We start from the raw sequence: 22,316 nt of genomic DNA, 5'->3' as shown, positions 1-22,316 counted from the left end.
GTTTTCTAATGATCAATTAGCCTTTTAAAATGATAAACTTGGATTAGCTAACAACGTGCCATTGAAACACAGGATTGATGGTTGCTGATAGTGGGCCTCTGTACACCTAATGTAGATATTCCATCAAATCAGCCCTTTCCAGCTACAAGTAATTTACAACATTAACAATGTCTACACTATTTATGATCAATTTGATGTTATTTTAAATGGACACATTGAATTTTTTTAACAGTGCTTTTCTTTCTAAACAAGGACATTTCTAAGTGACCCCAAACTTTTGAATGGTAGTGTACACACAATTCACTCCCTCCGTCTGCAGTCTCTCCCATTACCTGCCCAAATAACAGAACAAGCTACGCCATTCAACTAGTCATCATTCAGTTATTCATCCTCTTCAAGTAAGCATACCACCAATTTCAAGCAGCATATTGTAGGAGCATGTGCTCATGATGTAACCAAGGAAATCAAATCTGTTATTCGATGTATAATACGTTCGCTCAATGACTCTGCCCATCATGTCAATTGAAATGTAAACCTGGATGTGTTAAAGGAACCATCAAAGTTCTGAAGTAGGGGAGACTGCAGTTTCCATGAGGCCTGAAACATGATGCCATTTGATATTTGGATCAGTTGAACGGCTATGTGCAGACTGCAGGAGCGCGCAACCCGAACAAGTGAGAAGTCTGTCCTCGTCTCCCCACCACTTTTAGTGGACCAGAGGTGGTGTCACATCTCATACCCAATCACATTTGGCAGATAGCAACGTCACATCTAGCAAAGGCTCTGGCACTGAAATTCAGATGCGCTCTGCTCCAAGCTCCACTGCTCTTCTCTCTGTCCGGAGTGAACCACTCATGGGACGTTTTAGCTCAGTCAAGAGAGAAATAAAATGTAACTACATGACTTCTGATTGGGAATTCGCACACATTTCAACTTTGCATCCTCTGGGGGGGTTGAAGACACACAGTAACACAAACAATTCCAGGGAGTCAGTGTGGTATGGGATAGTTCACGGCCTAATCTATATTTAACCGGTTGAAGCACTGTGGGAAATTGCACAGGGAGAGTCTGCCATTATATCCTCCTCCCAGAGTGCTAAGAACCTTGGCGTGATCCTGGACAACACCCTGTCGTTCTCAACTAACATCAAGGCGGTGACCCGTTCCTGTAGGTTCATGCTCTACAACATTCGCAGAGTACGACCCTGCCTCACGCAGGAAGCGGCGCAGGTCCTAATCCAGGCACTTGTCATCTCCCGTCTGGATTACTGCAACTCGCTGTTGGCTGGGCTCCCTGCCTGTGCCATTAAACCCCTACAACTCATCCAGAACGCCGCAGCCCGTCTGGTGTTCAACTTTCCCAAGTTCTCTCACGTCACCCCGCTCCTCCGCTCTCTCCACTGGCTTCCAGTTGAAGCTCGCATCCGCTACAAGACCATGGTGCTTGCCTACGGAGCTGTGAGGGGAACGGCACCTCCGTACCTTCAGGCTCTGATCAGGCCCTACACCCAAACAAGGGCACTGCGTTCATCCACCTCTGGCCTGCTCGCCTCCCTACCTCTGAGGAAGTACAGTTCCCGCTCAGCCCAGTCAAAACTGTTCGCTGCTCTGGCACCCCAATGGTGGAACAAACTCCCTCACGACGCCAGGTCAGCGGAGTCAATCACCACCTTCCGGAGACACCTGAAACCCCACCTCTTTAAGGAATACCTAGGATAGGATAAAGTAATCCTTCTAACCCCCCCCCCCCTTAAAAGAGTTAGATGCACTATTGTAAAGTGGTTGTTCCACTGGATATCATAAGGTGAATGCACCAATTTGTAAGTCGCTCTGGATAAGAGCGTCTGCTAAATGACTTAAATGTAAAATGTAAATATCGCACTCACAATCTGCCTCCATTTGTAGAAAGAGTTTTAAGTAGAGTAGAAAAAACTACAACAAGACACATGAGTTTGTTGGGGGAAAACACATTTTTCATCACCTAGAATCAAAAGCCAACAGCTAGGTACACAACAACCATGTTAGCGGCTGTGTCCATGTATAGTACCTTCAGAAAGTAATCACACCTCTTGACTTTTTCCATATTTGTTTGGTTTACAGCCTAAATTTAAAATGGATTAAAATTGAGATTGTGGTATTCTGTGTAGGCCAGTGACACAAAATAAGTTGCATGGACTCACTGTGTGTGCGCGCAATAGTGCTTAACATGTTTTTTTTAATAACTACCTCATCTCGGTTTCCCCACATATACAGATAATTGTAAGGTCCCTAAATCGAGCAGTGAATTTCAAACAGATTAAACCACAAAGACCAGGTAGGTTTTCCAATGCCTTACAAAGGCCACATATTGATATATGGGTGTAAATAAAAGCAGACACTGAATATCCCTATGAGTATGGTGAAGTTATTAATTACACTTTGGATGGTGTATCAATACAACCAGTCACTACAAAGATACAGGCATCCTTCTTAACCCAGTTGGGGGAGAGGAAAGAAACCACGCAGGGATCTCACCATGAGGCTCATGGTGACTTGAAAAAAAAGGTAGAAGCTGTTTAGAAGCCTCTTGGACCTAGACTTGTGTTAGGAATTTTGTGAATAATAACTAAAACAATTTCTAGATTTAGATAAAACTATAACTAATTGAACTCTGCACGCCTAGTGAAAGAGATTTGTGCTGTGGGTTATAAAGTAAGCAAAAAGGGTCGTTAAACTATGGTTGAACTCACCCAACTTAGCCCTGAGATGTTTAGATAAGGCAGTGAGTAACTTTTTAGGTCTTCCATTATCTTGAGTTGTCTGCTAAAGTGGTAATAAATTATAGTGAGCCTTCAGGAGAATAGATTATATTGTGTGTCATGTGTGTGCGCTGGGGAGTTGGAATGAACTTTTGAACCTGTTTTATATTGGTCAAGAGGAGGAGATTTATTCTGTAAACCAATGATGTCATATCTTGTATAAAAAACTGTTGTTTATGGTTGAATGGGAGCGTGCTCCGAGAATAAATACTATTATCTAATTTTAATAAGACTGTATCCTGTCTATTTTATGTTAATAAGTATCTTACAAATTCTTATAAATAGACAGATTGATTTTAATTAATGAGTACATAGAGGAATTATTTAATTCCCTCAACAACTTGGCGCTCCGGTATTGCTTGCCATGTGGTAGCAGAGAGAACAATCTATGACTAGGGTGGCTGGAGTGTGACAATTTTTAGGGCCTTCCTCTGACACCGCCTGGTATAGGAGGTCCTTGATGGCAGGAAGCTTGGCCCCTGTGATGCACTGGGCCGTACGCACTACCCTCTGTAGTGCCTTGCGGTTGGAGGCCGAGCAGTTGCCATACCATGCAGTGATGCAACCAGTCAGGATGCTCTCGATGGTGCAGCTGTAGAACCTTTTGAGGATCTAAGGATCCATGCCAAATCTTTTCAGTCTCCTGAGGGGGAATAGGTTTTGTCGTGCCTGCTTCACGACTGTCTTGGTGTTTGGACCATGTTAGTTTGTTGGTGATGTGGACACCAAGTAACTTGAAGCACAACCTACTCCACTGCAGCCTTGTCGATAAGAATGGGGGCATGCTCGGTCATATTTTTCCTGTAGTCCACAATCATCTGTCATGACGTTGCCTGCTTGGGTATTGCAAACCCCATCCCCCTCTCCCTTTCCTCCTTCAACCCATGCTGTGATCACAGAGAGACGTCGTAAATTCCTGAGAATCTCCTCATGGCTAAACAGTATTAGAGAGAGGGTAAACTTTCAGGACAAAGAGGTTTCTTCCACCTCACAGAACTTGAGGTACGAACAGATTTCATGTTCCGGAAAAAGTATTAAAGATCGGTGAAGATCCCAGCTATTAACATGTCTATTTGTCCCCATGTGGGAAACTCATGAGAGACGGGGTGGCTACATTACCATACCGCTGTTTATATAATAACCTCAGATATGAGGTTTACATCTGTTTGTTGTATAAAATGAATGACTGAGTATGATACTGTTTGTATAATTGTGTAATATGATTTTGGACTGTTTAATGAAGAAAAATACAAATCCCTTTTTGATTTGAACTAAATCCAAGGACCGCCCCTGAGCCAAGTTGGGTCAGACATCCAAAGACAGCCCCTTCCTGCTAGCCGAATAAAAGCCAACTCTGAGAAATTATCATTTAGACCATGTTTTCTCCATCGTAGGAGAACGAAGGTTAAGTACCATTGCTGAATCTTTAACCATACCACGTGGTTAAACTCTTAGACAAATAAGAACAAGTCTTTGATATTGACTACTAGTCTGCAGCTAGGAATTCGGTATCATTGAACGCGAAGAAAGACAACCGCCAAAACATCCATTCTATAACGAATGTCACTCTGAACTATCCACAAGAACTAAGACAGACACAGAAGGAACTCCAACAGAAACTAACTTCTCTCCAACGATCAAGACGACACACACCGAGCGTAACTATATATATACACACACACTGCTCAAAAAAATAAAGGGAACACTAAAACAACACAATGTAACTCCAAGTCAATCACACTTCTGTGAAATCAAACTGTGCACTTAGGAAGCAACACTGATTGACAATAAATTTCACATGCTGTTGTGCAAATGGAATAGACAAAAGGTGGAAATTATAGGCAATTAGCAAGACACCCCCAATAAAGGAGTGGTTCCCCAGGTGGTGACCACAGACCACTTCTCAGTTCCTATGCTTCCTGGCTAATGTTTTGGTCACTTTTGAATGCTGGCGGTGCTTTCACTCTAGTGGTAGCATGAGACGGAGTCTACAACCCACACAAGTGGCTCAGGTAGTGCAGCTCATCCAGGATGGCACATCAATGCGAGCTGTGGCAAGAAGGTTTGCTGTGTCTGTCAACGTAGTGTCCAGAGCATGGAGGCGCTACCAGGAGACAGGCCAGTACATCAGGAGACGTGGAGGAGGCCGTAGGAGGGCAACAACCCAGCAGCAGGACCGCTACCTCCGCCTTTGTGCAAGGAGGAGCAGGAGGAGCACTGCCAGCGCCCTGCAAAATGACCTCCAGCAGGCCACAAATGTGCATGTGTCTGCTCAAACGGTCAGAAACAGACTCCATGAGGGTGGTATGAGGGCCCGACGTCCACAGGTGGGGGTTGTGCTTACAGCCCAACACCGTGCAGGACGTTTGGCATTTGCCAGAGAACACCAAGATTGGCAAATTCGCCACTGGCGCCCTGTGCTCTTCACAGATGAAAGCAGGTTCACACTGAGCACATGTGACAGAGTCTGGAGACGCCGTGGAGAATGTTCTGCTGCCTGCAACATCCTCCAGCATGACCGGTTTGGCGGTGGGTCAGTCATGGTGTGGGGTGGCATTTCTTTGTGGGGCCGCACAGCCCTCCATGTGCTCGCCAGAGGTAGCCTGACTGCCATTAGGTACCGAGATGAGATCCTCAGACCCCTTGTGAGACCATATGCTGACATGCACATTTGTGGCCTGCTGGAGGTCATTTTGCAGGGCTCTGGCAGTGCTCCTCCTTGCACAAAGGCGGAGGTAGCGGTCCTGCTGCTGGGTTGTTGCCCTCCTACGGCCTCCTCCACGTCTCCTGATGTACTGGCCTGTCTCCTGGTAGCGCCGCCATGCTCTGGACACTACGCTGACAGACACAGCAAACCTTCTTGCCACAGCTCGCATTGATGTGCCATCCTGGATGAGCTGCACTACCTGAGCCACTTGTGTGGGTTGTAGACTCCGTCTCATGCTACCACTAGAGTGAAAGCACCGCCAGCATTCAAAAGTGACCAAAACATCAGCCAGGAAGCATAGGAACTGAGAAGTGGTCTGTGGTCACCACCTGGGGAACCACTCCTTTATTGGGGGTGTCTTGCTAATTGCCTATAATTTCCACCCTTTGTCTATTCCATTTGCACAACAGCATGTGAAATTTATTGTCAATCAGTGTTGCTTCCTAAGTGGACAGTTTGATTTCACAGAAGTGTGATTGACTTGGAGTTACATTGTGTTGTTTAAGTGTTCCCTTTATTTTTTTGAGCAGTGTATATTGATTGCAATTGTTCCCGAATGAGTGAGCGTTCATGTGTAAGGATTAGCATGTCAATTGTTATAAAGAGTATACTCTGTAGTGACTTCTGAATCGACCCCCATTTTCCCTTTGTCTAACAAGCCGCCATGCCGGTTCAGCCCCCTAGGGCATATTTCTCCCATCATTTTCATGTAACCATTTTTAAGTTTGTTTGTTTGTTTGTTTATGCATTTCTGTGAATTAATTAGTTAGTAATAAATAAATGATTTAAGACAATTGATGTATGGATGACTCATAGTGACGACTGGGTTCGTGCAGATAACCAACAATTTACGATGTTTGGAATGAGACTAACGTGAGGTAAAATAAATAAATAATTAAATCAGAAGACTATTGATCAGATATGAAAATATCTGAAAGGTTATATTGGGAAATTATAACTTTGTAATCTGACTACTTTCCCTGGTGCCCTCGAATTCATAGTTAATTAGTTACGTTATTACTCAAGTGATCGCGTAATCCCTAATTACAGGAATCTTTGATAAAAACTATAAGTCTTCAATTTAATGATAGCAAAGACACGACACATCTCCTTTGTCTTGATCACGTCGAGGGAGAGGTTGTTATCCTGGCACCACACGGCCAGGTCTCTGACCTGCTCCCTATAGGCCGTCTCATCGTTGATCAGGCCTACCACTGTTGTGTCACCGGCAAACTTGATGATGGTGTTGTGCAGTCATGAGTGAACATGGAGTACAGGAGGGGACTTAGCACGCCCCCTGTTTGAGGATCATCGTGGCGGATGCGTTACCTACCCTTACCACCTGGGGGCAGCCCGTCAGGAAGTCCAGGATTCAGTTGCAGAGGGAGGTGTTTAGTCCCAGGGTACACAGCTTAGTGATGAGCTTTGAGGGTACTATGATGTTGAACGCTGAGCTGTAGTCAATGAATAGCATTCTCACATAAGTGTTCCTTTTGTCCAGGTGGGAAAGGGCAGTGTGGAGTGCAATAGAGATTGCATCATCTGTGGATCTGTTTGGGCGGTATGCAAATTGGAGTGGATCTAGGGTTTCTGGGATAATGGTGTTGATGTGAGCCATTACCAACCTTTCAAAGCACTTCATGGCTACGGATGTGAGTGCTACGGGTCTGTAGTCATTTAGGCAGGTTACCTTTGTGTTCTTGGGCACAGGGACTATGGTGGTCTGCTTGAAACATGTTGGTATTACAGACTCAGTCAGGGACATGTTGAAAATGTCAGTGAAGACACCTGCCAGTTGGTCAGTGCAAGCTCAGAGTACACATCCTGGTAATCCATCTGGCACCGCAGTCGTGTGTATGTTGACCTGTTTAAAGGTCTTACTCACGTTGGCTACGGAGAGCGTGTCACACAGACATCCGGAACTGCTGGTGCTCTCATGCATGTGTCAGTGTCATTTGCCTCGAAGCGAGCAAAGAAGTAGTTTAGCTCGTCTGGGAAGGCTCGTGTCACTGGTCAGCTCTCGGCTGTGATCCCTTTGTAGTCTAATGGTTTGCAAGTCCTGCCACACATGATTTGATCTTAGTCCTGTACTGACGCTTCGCCTGTTTGATGGTTCGGAGGGCATAGCATCGGAGGAATCCCGGAACATATTCCTTCTGTGCTAGCAAAACAGTCGTGTAGCTTAGCATCTGCTTCATCTGACCACTTTTATTGATCAAGTCACTGGTGCTTCCTGCTTTAATTTTAGCTTGTAAGCAGGAGGATAGAATTATGGCCAGATTTGCCAAATGGAGGGTGAGCTTTGTATGCGTCTCTGTGTGTGGAGTAAAGGTGGTCCAGAGTATCCCCCCCTCTGGTTACACATTTAACATGCTGATAGAAATGTGGAACAAACGGATTCAAGTTTCCCTGCATTAAAGTCCCTGGCTACTAGGAGCGCTGCCTCTGGATGAGCGTTTTCCTGTTTGCGTATGGCAGAATACAGCTCATTCAATGCTGTCGTAGTGCCAGCCTCTGACTGTGGTGGTATGTAAACAGCTATGAAAAATACAGATATAATTCTCTAGGTAGGTAGTGTGGTCTAGTTTCTCATGAAATACAATTGCGCGAGACTTCTTTAGATATCTGGCACCAACTGTAATTTACAAAAATCCATAGTCCGCCGCCCCTTGTCTTACCAGACGTCGCTGTTCTATCCTGCCGATACAGTGTTGATGTTGATAGTGTCGTCGTTTAGCCACGACTCCGTGAAGCATACGTTTTTACAGTTTTGAATGTCCAGTTGGTTGGTTTGTTTATTTTTGTACATAATGTTGCCGCTACCGTATCTTATGACCGAAAATAACTTCTGGACATAAAGCCTGCGATTACTCACCACAGACTGGTAGAAACCAGTCTGACGAAAGATATACTGCTTTCTCAGGAACAGGCCCAGATCCCCATGATTTGCGTATAGAGGTGGATTAAAAGGGCCCAGAGGGTGGGCTGCCCTCTGAGAATTCATAGGCGAACGCATAAACCCCCACTTCCATTCTGCTAGAAAATGTGCAATCTTTGGACAATAAGAAAATCGATGACCTACGCGGAAGAAACTACAAAAGAACACAATCGATTGGGGGCACGTAAAACGTCTGCCTTCTCCGGCGCCATCCTAAGTTTGTGGAAATGTGAAATTAATGTAGATCTGATAAAAGATAATACAAAGAAAATAAACTTGTTTTGTACCATCATCTTTGAAAATACATTATGGCTCTTTTGTGTTGTTTTAGGCCAGGCACAATTTTGGCCACTAGATGTCAGCAGTGTATGTGCAAAGTTTTAAACTGATCCAATGAACCGTTTCTGTTAAAATTTGTATCAAGACTGCCCAAATGTGCGTAATTGGTTTACTAATAACTTTAAGTTCATAACTGTGCACTCTGCTCAAACAATAGCATCGTTTTATTTCACTGTAAATTGGACAGTGAAATAATATCAGATATGTCTATGTCCCGGGAACTGTTCTTGTTACTTACAACCTCATGCTAATCGCATTAGCCTACATTAGCTCAACCATCCCAAGGGGGACCCACCAATCCTGTAGCAGTTTTAAGGGCTGTGATAGAAAACTGACGGACGGACCAACAACATTGTAGTTACTCCACAATACTAACCTAAATGACAGAATGAAAAAGGAAGCCTGTACAGAATACAAATATGAATGAATGAGTGAATTTCAACATATGCTCTTGCTTAAGAGACCTTAAGGAAGTGTGCTTGATCACTGATAAAGGTTTGTTATTCTGACTATGTAGGTTAACCCACAAAAGCACATTTCATATACTGTACGACAATACCTCAAGCGACGACTTTTCGAACTTGAGTTTAAAAATTGGACGTTTGATACAAGGCCATTGACAATGCTAAATATTTCAGATATAAGTTTGAGCTTTTGCATACAGTTGTAGTGGAAAATTAGTTTAATGTAGAAGTAAGCTTCTAATTAGTTCAGACCAGCTGACTGAGTACTGTGGTAGTAGACTGGGAGTGCTGAAGCACATAGTGTAATGTCAAGAGAACACTATGAGAGAAGGAAAGTCATGCCTTCTCAGTGAGACAGGAATCAAAATTAGGTCAGTTGCTAGAGCATGGTGCCCGCAAGGCAGGATAATGGGTTTGATTCCCAGGACAATCCTTACTTAAAATGTATGCGCACATGACTAAAATGGCGCACACACACTGCACAAAAATGTATTGTATACATGTTAAAAAAACACATGTAAAGTGTTGGTCCCATGTTTCATGAGATTTTTTTTTTATATATATATATTTTTTAAATAGCAGAAATGTTCCATACGCACAAAATGTGTTTACATCCGTTAGTGAGCATTTCTCCTTTGCAAGAGATAATCCATCCACCTGACAGGTGTGGGATATCAAAAATCTGATTAAACAGCATGATCATTACACAGGTGCACCTTGTGCAGTGGACAAAAGGCCACTCTTAAATGTGTAGTTGTGTCACACAATGTCTCAAGTTGAGGGAGTGTTTAATTGATATGCTGACTGCAGGAATGTCCACCAGAGCTGTTGCCAGAATTTCTCTACCATACGCCACTTCCAACGTCATTTTAGAGAATTTGGCAGTACATCCAACCAGCCTCACAACCGCAGACCACGTTTGGTGTCGTGTGGGCGACCGGTTTGCTGATGTCAATGTTGTGAACAGTGTGCCCCATGGCGGCGGTGGGGTTATGGTATGGGCATGGTTAAGCTATGGACAACGAACACAATTGCATTTTAATGCACAGAGGTACCAGGAGATCCTGAGGCCCATTGTCATGCCATTTATCCACTGCCATCACCTCATGTTTCCGCATAATGCACGGCCCATGTCACAAGGATCTGTACACAATTCCAGGAAACTGAAAATTTCCCAGTTCTTCCATGGCCTGCATACTCAAACCTATTGAGCATGTTTGGGATGCTCTGGATCGACAGAGAGTTCCAGTTCCCGCCAATATCCAGCAACTTTGCACAGCTATTGAAGAGGAGAGGGACAACATTCCACAATCAAACAGCCTGATCAACACTATGCGAAGGAGATGTGTCGAGCTGCATGAGGGGGAAAAAGTGTTCACACCAGATACGGGCTGGTTTTCTGATATACCTTTCAAAAAAATACATCTCTGACCAAGATACATATCTGTATTCCGTCATGTTAAATCCGTAGATTAGGGCCTAATGAATTTATTTCAATTGACTGATTTACTTATATGAACTGTAACTCAGTAAAGTCTATGAAATTGTTGCGTTTTTATCTATCAAAGAAGAGCCGACAAGTGCCTGGCCAGACAGACTGAGCCAGAAACACCTTGGAAAACACACTTCAAAAGACATGGCTCACTGGCTCTGAGCACCAAGCAAAGAGACTTCTCCCTAGACCACTACAGCCTATATAAACCGATCTCTTTACAGTACATGCAATTTCATAATACAGTCTAGAGCTCATAGGATATTCTTTTTCCGTGGGGAAAATCCCAAAAGTCTCACACAAAGCATTTAGGCGTGTCAGAGTGGTGGTGTGATGAAAGGGAATTCAAAGTGGTTGGCTGGAGACATGCAGGTTTTAATATGATGCTAATTAACTCCAGCACACTCAGTTTCTGCCCAGGCAGGAAACATCCCCTGGAGGAATGTCAGAGATGTGAAATATGGACCTGCTGCAGGATAGACAGGACAATTTGTAATGGAGAAAGAACAAACAGAGAAGGCCCTTTATGAAATATAATTATATTAGTCAGGTCAGTTGTTCCTTTCCTCCAATCAGGAAAGGGACATAACCCCACTTCAAAAAGAGCATTCCAGTCATATCTATGAAGTCAAATAACATTCAAACTTAGATTCAACATGGTCATGCTCCTAGTTTATTAGCATTTACTACAGATTCCACATCATAGAAAACGTCCTGCTTGACATGAACTCCAGTCTGTCTGCCCAATGGACGGTTTCATATGTTAGCCTTAATGACCGGGGGTATGTAGGTCATGCTATTACCACACAGGCCGTAATGACATCTCTGGAGGACCATCGAGAGACCAAATCTATGCACATCAAACCAGATAACACCCACACCCATCCTTGGCAGGATAAGCTATAAACTAGCGATCCAGCAATCACATACTTGCTATTCCCTTGGCTTAAAGACGACATGGTCAATACCACATCTGCAGTGGCCGTACAGCATTTACTGCGATATGGCCTCTGCAGAAGTCAGAGCATTTATACTTCACTGAGCTGTCGTGAAGGAAGTGAGTTTATATAGGACCTTCCGCCCCCACCTACCGTCAACCAAACATGTCAATGCGGAGTTACACATAGCCCTCCGCATTGTTACAAAGTTTGAGCGGTGCGGAGCTCAATTTGCCCTCAAGGCCTTCGCAATTGCGTCACACCTTCCATACAAAGCCTCCGACCACATTTTCGGCTCAAGTATAAAATTGACTTTTACTGTAATAGACACACATTCATGTAATAAGGCGAAGCGTTAACATGTGCTGAAGACTGCTACCAACCGCTAGGGTGGAAAATTAAGTATATGTGAAGGGAGAAATAGTGCGAGGGCTGGTAGAGAATGACCAATTATACTGGTAATTACTGCACAGTGCAAAGACATCCAGGAATGAATTCTTGCTTTCAGATAATGGCAATTCCACAGTAACAAAATTAGGCTGAGACTTGACATCAAAATGTAATAAACCATATAACTATGCACAATGACTACTTTGAACAATTTACACAGTAAATTATATACAAATATTTACTGGAAAAACTGTGCAGATGCAAAGTTCGGTAACAGAATGACAGTATAATATACTTCAGTGTTATTCTGTTACCAGCTTTTGCATTTGCACAGTTCTTCCTTATATTTCCTCTTCTACTTGAACACATGCCAAACCTTCACCGTCAACACACCACAATATAGAAATATTTCTACAAACATCAATTACCTCAATAGTAGATCTATTGCATTATTAAAACTGCATCAAAGAGCTCTGCAGTGTATTCATACATACCAATGATAGACTAAAGTAACAGAAGTATAAACTGACTGAGAACCCCAGGAACCTGACAGACTGCAAGCCCAGGTGTAAATAAGCAGGTAGATAAGGGAATAGGGTGGACTCAGGGTGGAAGCCAATCATATCTGGATCTTGGAGGAAAATCCATACAGGGACATTTACAACAAGTGGTCTTATCTACTATCTATTTGACTGTGGTTTACTAATAAGAGCATAATGCAGTGCTTTGTAAAATACAATCCTACAAAAGTCACACAATAAAAAAAAACACAAGCAATCACATTGATAATACTATAAAAGGAAAAGTCTGTCTCCCACTCACATGCTTCTGTCTGTATGGATACTTCCGTCTCAGTCAACCTTCACAGAGAATATATTGGCCTCAAATCTGACAGAAACCCATCCGGTTCGAGAGTGACACCACTAGCTCCTGATGTATTTTTGTCCTGCCTCTGTGCTGATATGCAGGCCCAGCCCTTATAAATCTCGGACTTATTCTAGTAGTGACAGAGCTTGGGTAACTGATTTTTACATGGGCAACAAGGGTGAGATTATGAAACGCTCACATTAAAAGCTAAAAGATTAACATCACGACCATAACAATGGGATTGAGGTCCTTACAGAAAAATGCTTTGGCCATTGAGCGTTTAGGATTAAAGTCACATTGACAGGAATGACAGCCAGGGACTTGGTAAACATGGGGCATATTGGTGCAGCCAGAGCCAGGTTTTTAAAAAACAGCCATGTTCCCACGAAATCTTAACCCAAATGTGACAAATACATTCATATAATGTTGTTTCAGACTTTCAATTCTAGCCTCTATAAAATGAATAAGTAGTGCAAAGATGTATCAACACACCTTTAAGTTGATAATAGTCCAAGTAAAATAACTGTTTTGGTAGGGATTTGTCTAACGACCTTCCACTCATACTTAAAGCTGCAATACGCAACTTTTTGGGCAACATACCAAATTCACATAGAAATGTGATTTACAGATTTGTCATTCACATTGAAAGCAAGTCTAAGTGGTAGATCTGTTTTATTTCTATGCTTTCTGTTCTTAAGCATTGTTTTTGCATCTTACTTTTGTACACCAGCTTCAAACAGCTGAAAATACAATATTTTTGGTTAAAGAAAAGTTCACACTGCTAGTTTTGTCAAACCGAAATTAGGCAAACTAGCCTAATTTTAGCATCCAGGAAATGACAGCCACTTCTGCATATTGCACCTTTAACTTCTCTGGGATATGTGGGACGGTAGCATCCCACTTGGCCAAAAGCCAGAAAAAATGTAGCGCGCCAAATTCAAATATATTACCATAAAAATCTATCTTTCATGAAATCACACATGAAAATCACCAAATTAAAGCTACACATGTTGTGAATCCAGCCAACATGTCTGATTTCAAAAAGGATTTACGGCGAAAGCACACCAAACGATTATGTTAGCTCAGTACATAGCCACAGAAAAACACAGCCATTTTCCCAGCAAAAGATAGTAGTCACAAAAAGCAGAAATAGAGATAGAATTAATCACTAACCTTTGATGATCTTAATCAGATGACACTCATAGGACATCATGTTACACAATACATTTATGTTTTGTTCGATAATGTGCATATTTATATCCACAAATCTCGGTTTACATTGAAGCCATGTTCAGAAATGCCTCCAAAAAATCCGGAGAAATTGCAGAGAGCCACGTCAAATAACAGAAATACTCATCATAAACTTTGATGAAAGACGCATGTTTTACATATAATTAAAGATACACTTGTTCTTAATGCAACCGCTGTGTCAGATTTCAAAAAAACTTTACATAAAAAGCACACCATGCAATAATCTGAGACGGCACTCAAAAATAACAATTTCTCCGCCATGTTGGAGTCAACATAAATACGAAATTACATCATAAATATTCCCTTACCTTTGATCATCTTCATCAGAATGCACTCCCAGGAATCCTAGTTCCACAATAAATCGTTGTTTTGTTCGATCATGTCCATTACTTATGTCTAAGTAGCTACTTTTGCTAGCATGTTTAGTGCACATGTCCAAACGCTCGCGCAAATGCAGGTAAACTCGGACGAAAACTTCAAAAAGTTATATAACAGGTCGAATAAACTGGTCAAACTAAGTAGAGAATCAATCTTCAGGATGTTGTTATCATATATATCCAATAACATTCCAACCGGAGCATTCCTCCGTGTCTGTAGAAGTTATGGAACGCAAGGCGATATCATGAGGAAAGCGCGTGACCAGGAACTGGCAATCTGCCAGACCACTGACTCATTCCCCTCTCATCTGGCCCCACAACACAGCATAAGCTTCAATCCACGTTCTACAGACTGTTGACATCTAGTGGAAGGCGTAGGAAATGCAAACAAATCCATATCTTAAAGGGAATTGAATAGGCGATGAGTTGAACGTTGACCAGTCTCAGAATTCTCACTTCCTGTTTGGATTTTTTCTCAGGTTTTTGTCTGCCATATGAGTTCTGTTATACTCAGACATCATTCAAACAGTTTTAGAAACTTCAGAGTGTTTTATATCCAATAGTAATAATAATATGCAAATATTAGCATCTGGGACAGAGTAGGAGGCAGTTCACTATGGGCACGCAATTCATCCAACAGTGAAAATGCTGCCCCCTATCACAAAGAAGTTAAGCTCCTTGTGCCAATTGTTTTTCTAGTGGTCATTTACAGAAAGCATGTTTTGAAAGGGGCTTTTCAGTTCTGACAAGACCAATATACAGATAATTTACAAAATATGGGAACACTTGCGTAAATGAGGGATACAAAGTATATTGAAAGCAAGTGCTTCCACACAGGTGTGGTTCCTGAGTTGATGAAGCGCTTAACATCCGATCAGGCTTATGGTCATGAACAAAAATGCTGGGCAGGCCATTATTTTGGCTTTAACATCCGATCAGGCTTATGGTCATGTACAAAAATGCTGGGCAGGCCATTATTTTGGCTACCATGGCTATGCCCCCCGTCATGACGTTGGCCTGTGGGTAAGGTTTATGACCCCCCCCCCCCATAAATACCTTTTTCCCTTCCTTCTTGACTCTACAGAAGCCTTTGTTAAACATAGAGAGTCTGGGAACATCAAACAAGTGGAGGGAAAGGAACCATATTTCGGTAATAGAACCAGTTGAAAATATGCGTTGGTACTTAATGAATATGATGTCAGTTCGGTTGTCATCTGAGACATTATGACTAATGACAGGACGACCTAAACTGTATCTGGGAAAGTCTACGCATTATAGTTATCAGATTCACATGGAATTGTGCAATTCAAAATTTAAATATAAAATTATTGGTGAAAAGATTAAATGTAATTTTAGCTTCCAAATGAGAGATTTGGATGTTCATAAGGTTAGGGCTCTGCTCAATCAGTGGCCCGCCCCTGTGAAGAGACATGGGTTAAAAACTATGAAACACACCCTTCTCCCTCCACTATATAAGCCCTTGACGAAAATGTAACCAACTGTTCCGCGTACATTAGGATGACGGTCCGATGTCAGAAGGATTCAGATAATAACTACAGAACGAAGCCAACCTCAGCGTGAGCTTTGGTTTCGAATGGTATGAACTTTGAACTCTTATTCACTACAGAAGTGATACCTCCTAGCCGTTGAGTTAGCAGCGGCCGCTGTAAACGTGGGCAAGTAGAGGACATCCTGTCTACCACACAACGACGACACTACAACGTATCCCGTTCACCACCAGAGACACTCTCCAAAGGACAAAGTACTCTGTTGGGCAACACGGCCTTCCATCTACCACCAACCTATTGAAGCGCAGCTCAGAGTAAATATTTATTGCATTTTCCTTTTCCAAATGGGCGGTAATTTAGAATGCATAAGATTCTGTATTTACGATAGAGTAGGTGCCTACGGCCCGATAGAGACACAGCTTCTCCCTTTGTTCTTCAGTCTTCCCGCTCTTTCACTCAAACCCAACCCCCTTTTCTTTGTGTAACCATTCTGTCATATCTGTTCCTTCCCCTAGGGACGTTTTCCTTTATGACTTAATTTGTAATCAAGGTATGGTTCATTCTGTGTATATGTAATTCTGTGTGATTAGTTAGGTATTTAGTAAATAAATAATTAAACCCAATTTTGTATTGCTGATTCAACTTGTTAGCCAGGGTTCGTGAAGATAACCAAGAATTTGCAACTTTCAGATGAGACTGAAATAAGGTGACGATTAATATTGACTGCTATTGTGGTAAAATATTACTAGGTCTTTAAGAGTTTATTCGGAAGATAACTGCTCTATAAATATTATTTCTTGGTGCCCCGACTTTCTAGTTAATTACATTTACATGATTAGCTCAATCAGGACATTTTTATTACAGAGAAAGGATTTTATAGAATAGCATGTCATATCACTTAATCCGGCATAGCCAAAGACACGACACCCCATAGGATGCCAATGCCTCCATCCACAGGGCACGAGTGGTCACTGAATGGTTTGATGAGCATGATAAATTATGTAAATGATATGCCAAGGCTGTCTCAGTCACCAGATCTCAACCCAATTGAAAATATATGGGAGATTCAGGAGTGGCACCCGAGACAGCGTTTTCCACCACATCAACAAAACATCAAATTATGGAGTTTCACTTGGAAGAAAGGTATCACATCCCTCCAATAGAGTTCCAGACACTTGTAAAATCTATGCCAAGGTGCATTGAAGCGGTTCTGGCCCATGGTGGCCCAACCTCTATTAAGACACTAAGTTGGTGTTTATTTTGGCAGTTACCTGTACATTGCTGAACTGAACCCTCACCCAAATTGAACACCCTCGCAAAATGTGCATTCACATGAATGAACACAAACGGCTCATAATGACCTGAAATGGACAAAGTCACTAACTTCTTTCTGACTGAGTTTAGCTGTAGTTCGTTAAATCCATTTGAAATCTATGACAGGTCACAGGACCAGAGGCACCTGCTCCACTCACCTCCGATCTGTTGATGGGAGGTAAACCAATCCAGCCACAATTTCCCTAACAATCATATACTAGTATTTAAATCAGACAGAGTCAAAGTGATCAAGTTGTTCACGCTCTGAAACAAGGATAATTGCGTACATTAGTTACTACAGCCTGTTGAATACGTTTTTCAGAGCAAATTGATGACTAACAGGCTTTTTGAATCGTTAAATTATCTCAAATAATCTGATATGTACCATTTAACAGACTTGACTTTCCAACAGTGCACGGTTGTAAAATATGGAGTATGATGTTTTCAACTTGGACGGTGTAACCAAACACTATTATACCGTATTCAGAACCCGATAGCATCTCCTAAGAAATGTATAAATATTTTAGTGGCACACGTTGAACCTAAATAATACGAGCTAAAATGGAATAGAATATACAGGCAAATTGTTTAGTGTTAAAAGCTCACCAGAATACAACGGAATTTTAGATAACAATCCAGTTATTCGGACAGAGGTAACGTTAGTCTACATTCACGCTCAAATGAGAAAGAGGCTGTCAGTCACTTACATCTGTGTGTCAATTGAAACTAACTTTAAAATGACAGCTGTCCAAATAAAGACGCCTTGCTTTATCCAGAATACACTTTCCTCCAGGCGTTACAAAATTCCACCGAGCAATTAACGTCAAGGTATCCAACTTCTAGCTCAGTCTGTTGACTACCGAAATTACTCAAATTGTAGCCTTCAAATGGGAGCTGTAGATAATGCCCAATGACTATTTGATAATGCCAAACAATATTTAAAAGGCGGTACTTCAGTGTAATAGCGTCCAATGGGAATCTGTACTTGGGGAAACGTAAGCGTAAATGAATACATCATTCTACACCAACTGGGAAGGTGGTATTTACCGAATAAAAAAAAAAGTTTTTATTTAACTAGGCAAGTCAGTTAAGAACAAATTCTTATTTACAATGACGGCCTACATACGACTGGGAAAAATCTACTTGACCGCCCTTCCAACTCATAATTACTAGTGTGACACTAGTCAATAATCACTGAGCTACGACTTCTCTGACATGCTGACCTCTGACGTCACCTACTATTGAAATTACCTCAATAACGGCATTTCGGAAGTTAAATGGAACAACAAAACACTATTTATAAAAAGTTATGTATTAACATGTTTTTTAACACTATAATTTGTTTACAATCATGATAGCTGCATGTTTAGTTTATCGTTGATGCAGCTTGTTGGCCATTAGCCAGTCTTTGTTTTTCAACGAATGCCTGAATGCCTCCAACTGGTATTTACGACATCACAACTGGTAATTAACACCTTCCCACTAGGTTTTGAACGCAGTATTATTGCCAGACGAATCCTGGGACCAACTGTCAGCAACGTTTTCCAATATAGACTATAGAATTGCCAAGGGACACAAACTGTTTAATTTTTACACCGTTTTAAGTATTTTAACAATTGCGTTTAGAAAATATTTACTTTTGTCTAAATGATACCGCAGTAGATGACATGGCACGCAACCATTGGTTGATGCATGCAACGTCTGCGCAGGGGAACACCCCCAACAGATGCCCAAGGCAGCTCCAACCAAACAGTGAACTACAAGGAGCCATTGGGCGCAATCGAGAGAATCACATTTGTCAAGTCCAGGCTGTATCACATCCGGACGTGATTGGGAGTCCCATAGGGCGGCGCACAATTGGCCCAGCGTCGTCCAGGTTAGGCCAGGCTATGCCGTCATTGTAAATAAGAATTTGTTATTTACTGACTTGCCTAGTTAAATAAAGGTTACATTTTTAAAAATAAAAAAATCAGTGACTAATGAATTTTAATAAAGTGTGTTGGATTCATATTTTTTTCCCAACTTGCGTCTACATGTCTGACTGCATGATGTTTAAAGAAATCATATGACCAAAGGTCATGAAGTTTTGACTGCAAGTTTCTGCAGTTGCTCTTCACCAACTTCATCCTGCCTGCATCGTGGAAGGCTCTATTGTCAACTAATCATTAGGGTGTTTTTGTAGGACCCACCCCACAAGAATGTGACCAAAGACATGACTGAAACAGGAAGCAACTGCATGTGGGCCTATATACAAATTAATGCGATATTTGAGTCTCCCGCTCAGTAATTGATTGTAGAATGAACACATATGATTTCAGTTTGTGAGTGTGTGATATGTGGGTTGGAGCCATGTATATTTTGGCATTGTAAAGATTTTTGAAAATAAATAATGGCAACACTGCCATGTTGAACATCTCATTCCAAACTCTTGGGCATTAACAAGGATTTGATCCCCCTTTGCTGCTATAACAGCCTCTACTCTTCTGGGAAGGCTTTCCAATAGATGTTGGAACATTTCTGCAGGCACTTGCTTCTATTCAGCCACAAGAACATTAGTGAGGTTGGGCAATGATGTTGAGCGATTAGGCCTAGCTCGCAATCAGCGGTCTAATTCATCCCAAAGGTGTTCGATGTGGTTGAGGTAAGGTCTCTGTGCAGGCCAGTCAAGTTCTTCCAAACCGATATCGACAAACCCTTTCTGTATGGACCTCGCTTTGTGCATGGGGGCATTGTCATGCTGAAACAGGAAAGGGCCTTCTCCAAACTGTTGCCACAAAGTTGGAATCATAGAATCGTCTAGAATGTCATTGCATGCTGTAGCGTTAAGATTTCCCTTTACTGGAACTAAGGTGGCTAGCACACCACGAAAAACAGCCCCAGACCATTATTCCTTCCATACCAAACTTAACAGTTCGCACTATGCATCGAAGTAGGTAGCATTCTCCTGGTATCCGTCAAATCAAGATTTGTCCGTCGGACTGCCAGATGGTGAAGCGTGATTTATCACTCCAGAGAACACGTTTCCACTGCTCCAGAGTCCAATGGCGGCGAGCTTTACACCACTCCAACCGACGCTTGGCATTAAGCATGGTGATCTTAGTCTTGTGTGTGTTTGCTCGGCCATGGAAACCCACTTCATGAAGCTCCAGATGAACAGTTTTTGTGCTGACGTTGCATCCAGAGGCAGATTAGGACTCGGTAGTGAGGACAGATGATTTTTATGCGCTACACGCCTCAGCGGTCCTGTTCTGTGAGCTTGTGTGGCCTACCACTTAGCAGCTGAGCTGCTGTTTCTCCTAGACCTTTCCATTTCGCAATAACAGGACTTACAGTTGACCGGAACAGCTCTAGCATGGCAGAAATTTGATGAACTGACTTGTTGGAAAGGTGGCATCCTATGACAGTGCCACACTGAATGTCATTGAGCTCAAAAAAACATTATACTGCCAATGTTTGTCTATGGAGATTGTATGGCTGTATGCTCAATTTTGTACACCTGTCAGCAACGGGTGTGGCTGAAATATCAGAATCTGTGGTCATAGGACACATTGCCATTGGGAATGGTCACATATTCTGGTGCTAATTGAAACCTCTACCCAATTTCAGTTTTCAGTATTATCAGGGCTGGAATATACAGTACCACTCAAAAGTTTGAACACCTACTCATTCAAGGGTTTTTCTTTCTTCTTACTATTTTCTACATTGTAGAATAATAGTGAATACATCAAAACTATGAAATAACACATATGGAATCATGTAGTAACCAAAAAAGTGTAACCAAAAGACAAATCTAAATATATTTGAGATTCTTCAAAGTAGCCAACCTTTGCCTTGATGTCAGCTTTGCACACTATAGGCATTCTCTCAACCAGCTTCATGAGGTAGTCACCTGGAATGCATTTCAATTAACAGGTGTGCCTTCTTAAAAGTTCATTTGTGGAATTTCTTTTCTTCTTAATGCATTTGAGTCAATTGTGTTGTGACAAGGTTGGGGTGGTATACAGATGAGATCCCTATTTCTTAAAAGACCAAGTCCATATTATGGCAAGAACAGCTCAAATAAGCAAAGAGAAATGACAGTCCATCATTACTTTAAGACATGAAGGTCAGTCAATCCGGATAATTTCAAGAACTTTGAAAGTTTCTTCAAATGCAGTCGCAAAGATCATCAAGCGCTATGATGAAACTGTCTCCCATGAGGACCGCAACATGATGATCTCTGCATGTGTAGTTCCCACAGGAGGTGTGATGGTGTGGAGGTGCTTTGCTGGTGATACTGTCTGTGATTTATTTAGAATTCAAGGCACCCTTAACAAGCATGGCTACCACAGCATTCTGCAGCGATACGCCATCCCATCTGGTTTGCGCTTAGTTGGACGATCATTTGTTTTTCAACAGGACAATAAGCCAAAATACATCTCTAGGCAGTATAAGGGCTATTTCACCAAGAAGGAGAGTGATGGAGTGCTGCATCAGATGACCTGGCCTCCACAATCACCTGACCTCAACCCAAATGAGATGGTTTGGGATGAGTTGGACCGCAGAGTGAAGGAAAAGCAGCCAACAAGTGCTCAGCATATGTGGGAACTCCTTCAAGACCGTTGGAAAAGCATTCCATGTGAAGCTGTTTGAGAGAATGCCAAGAGTGTGCAAAGGTTGGCTACTTTGAAGAATCTAAAATATAAAACATATTTTGATTTGTTTAACACCTTTTTGGTTACTACAGTACATTATTCCCTATGTGTTATTTCTTCATTTTGATGTCTTCACTATTATTCTACAATGTAGAAAATAGTAAAATAAAGAAAAACCCTTGTGTCCAAACTTTTGATTGGTAGTGTAAATGTTTGAGGCCTGGGTTTTGTTTTTTCTGGATTCCATTAGAATGACAATTGCAGAGAAAAGGGACAGGGCAACAACTCTTACTATTCCAA

The 22,316-nt window shown here is 42.0% G+C and overlaps 1 protein-coding gene across 3 annotated transcripts in view; it reads right to left on the bottom strand.

Moving 5' to 3' along the window:
• The window catches only part of mical2b (microtubule associated monooxygenase, calponin and LIM domain containing 2b), a 97,744-nt gene extending 79,393 nt beyond the window's left edge, over positions 1-18,351 (bottom strand). For all 3 annotated transcript variants that reach the window (XR_011676764.1, XM_071416263.1, XM_071416264.1), the window contains exon 1: positions 18,090-18,351. The gene's annotated coding sequence lies outside the window, so the exon portion shown is untranslated. The remainder of the gene's footprint in view (positions 1-18,089) is intronic.
• Between the last annotated feature and the right edge of the window lie 3,965 nt (positions 18,352-22,316).

The sequence above is a fragment of the Salvelinus alpinus genome, chromosome 9 (genome assembly GCF_045679555.1).
Source record: "Salvelinus alpinus chromosome 9, SLU_Salpinus.1, whole genome shotgun sequence".
NCBI lineage: Eukaryota > Metazoa > Chordata > Actinopteri > Salmoniformes > Salmonidae > Salvelinus > Salvelinus alpinus.
Note: the sequence above shows the minus strand (reverse complement) of the source record. Positions and strands in the feature narration are given on the sequence as shown.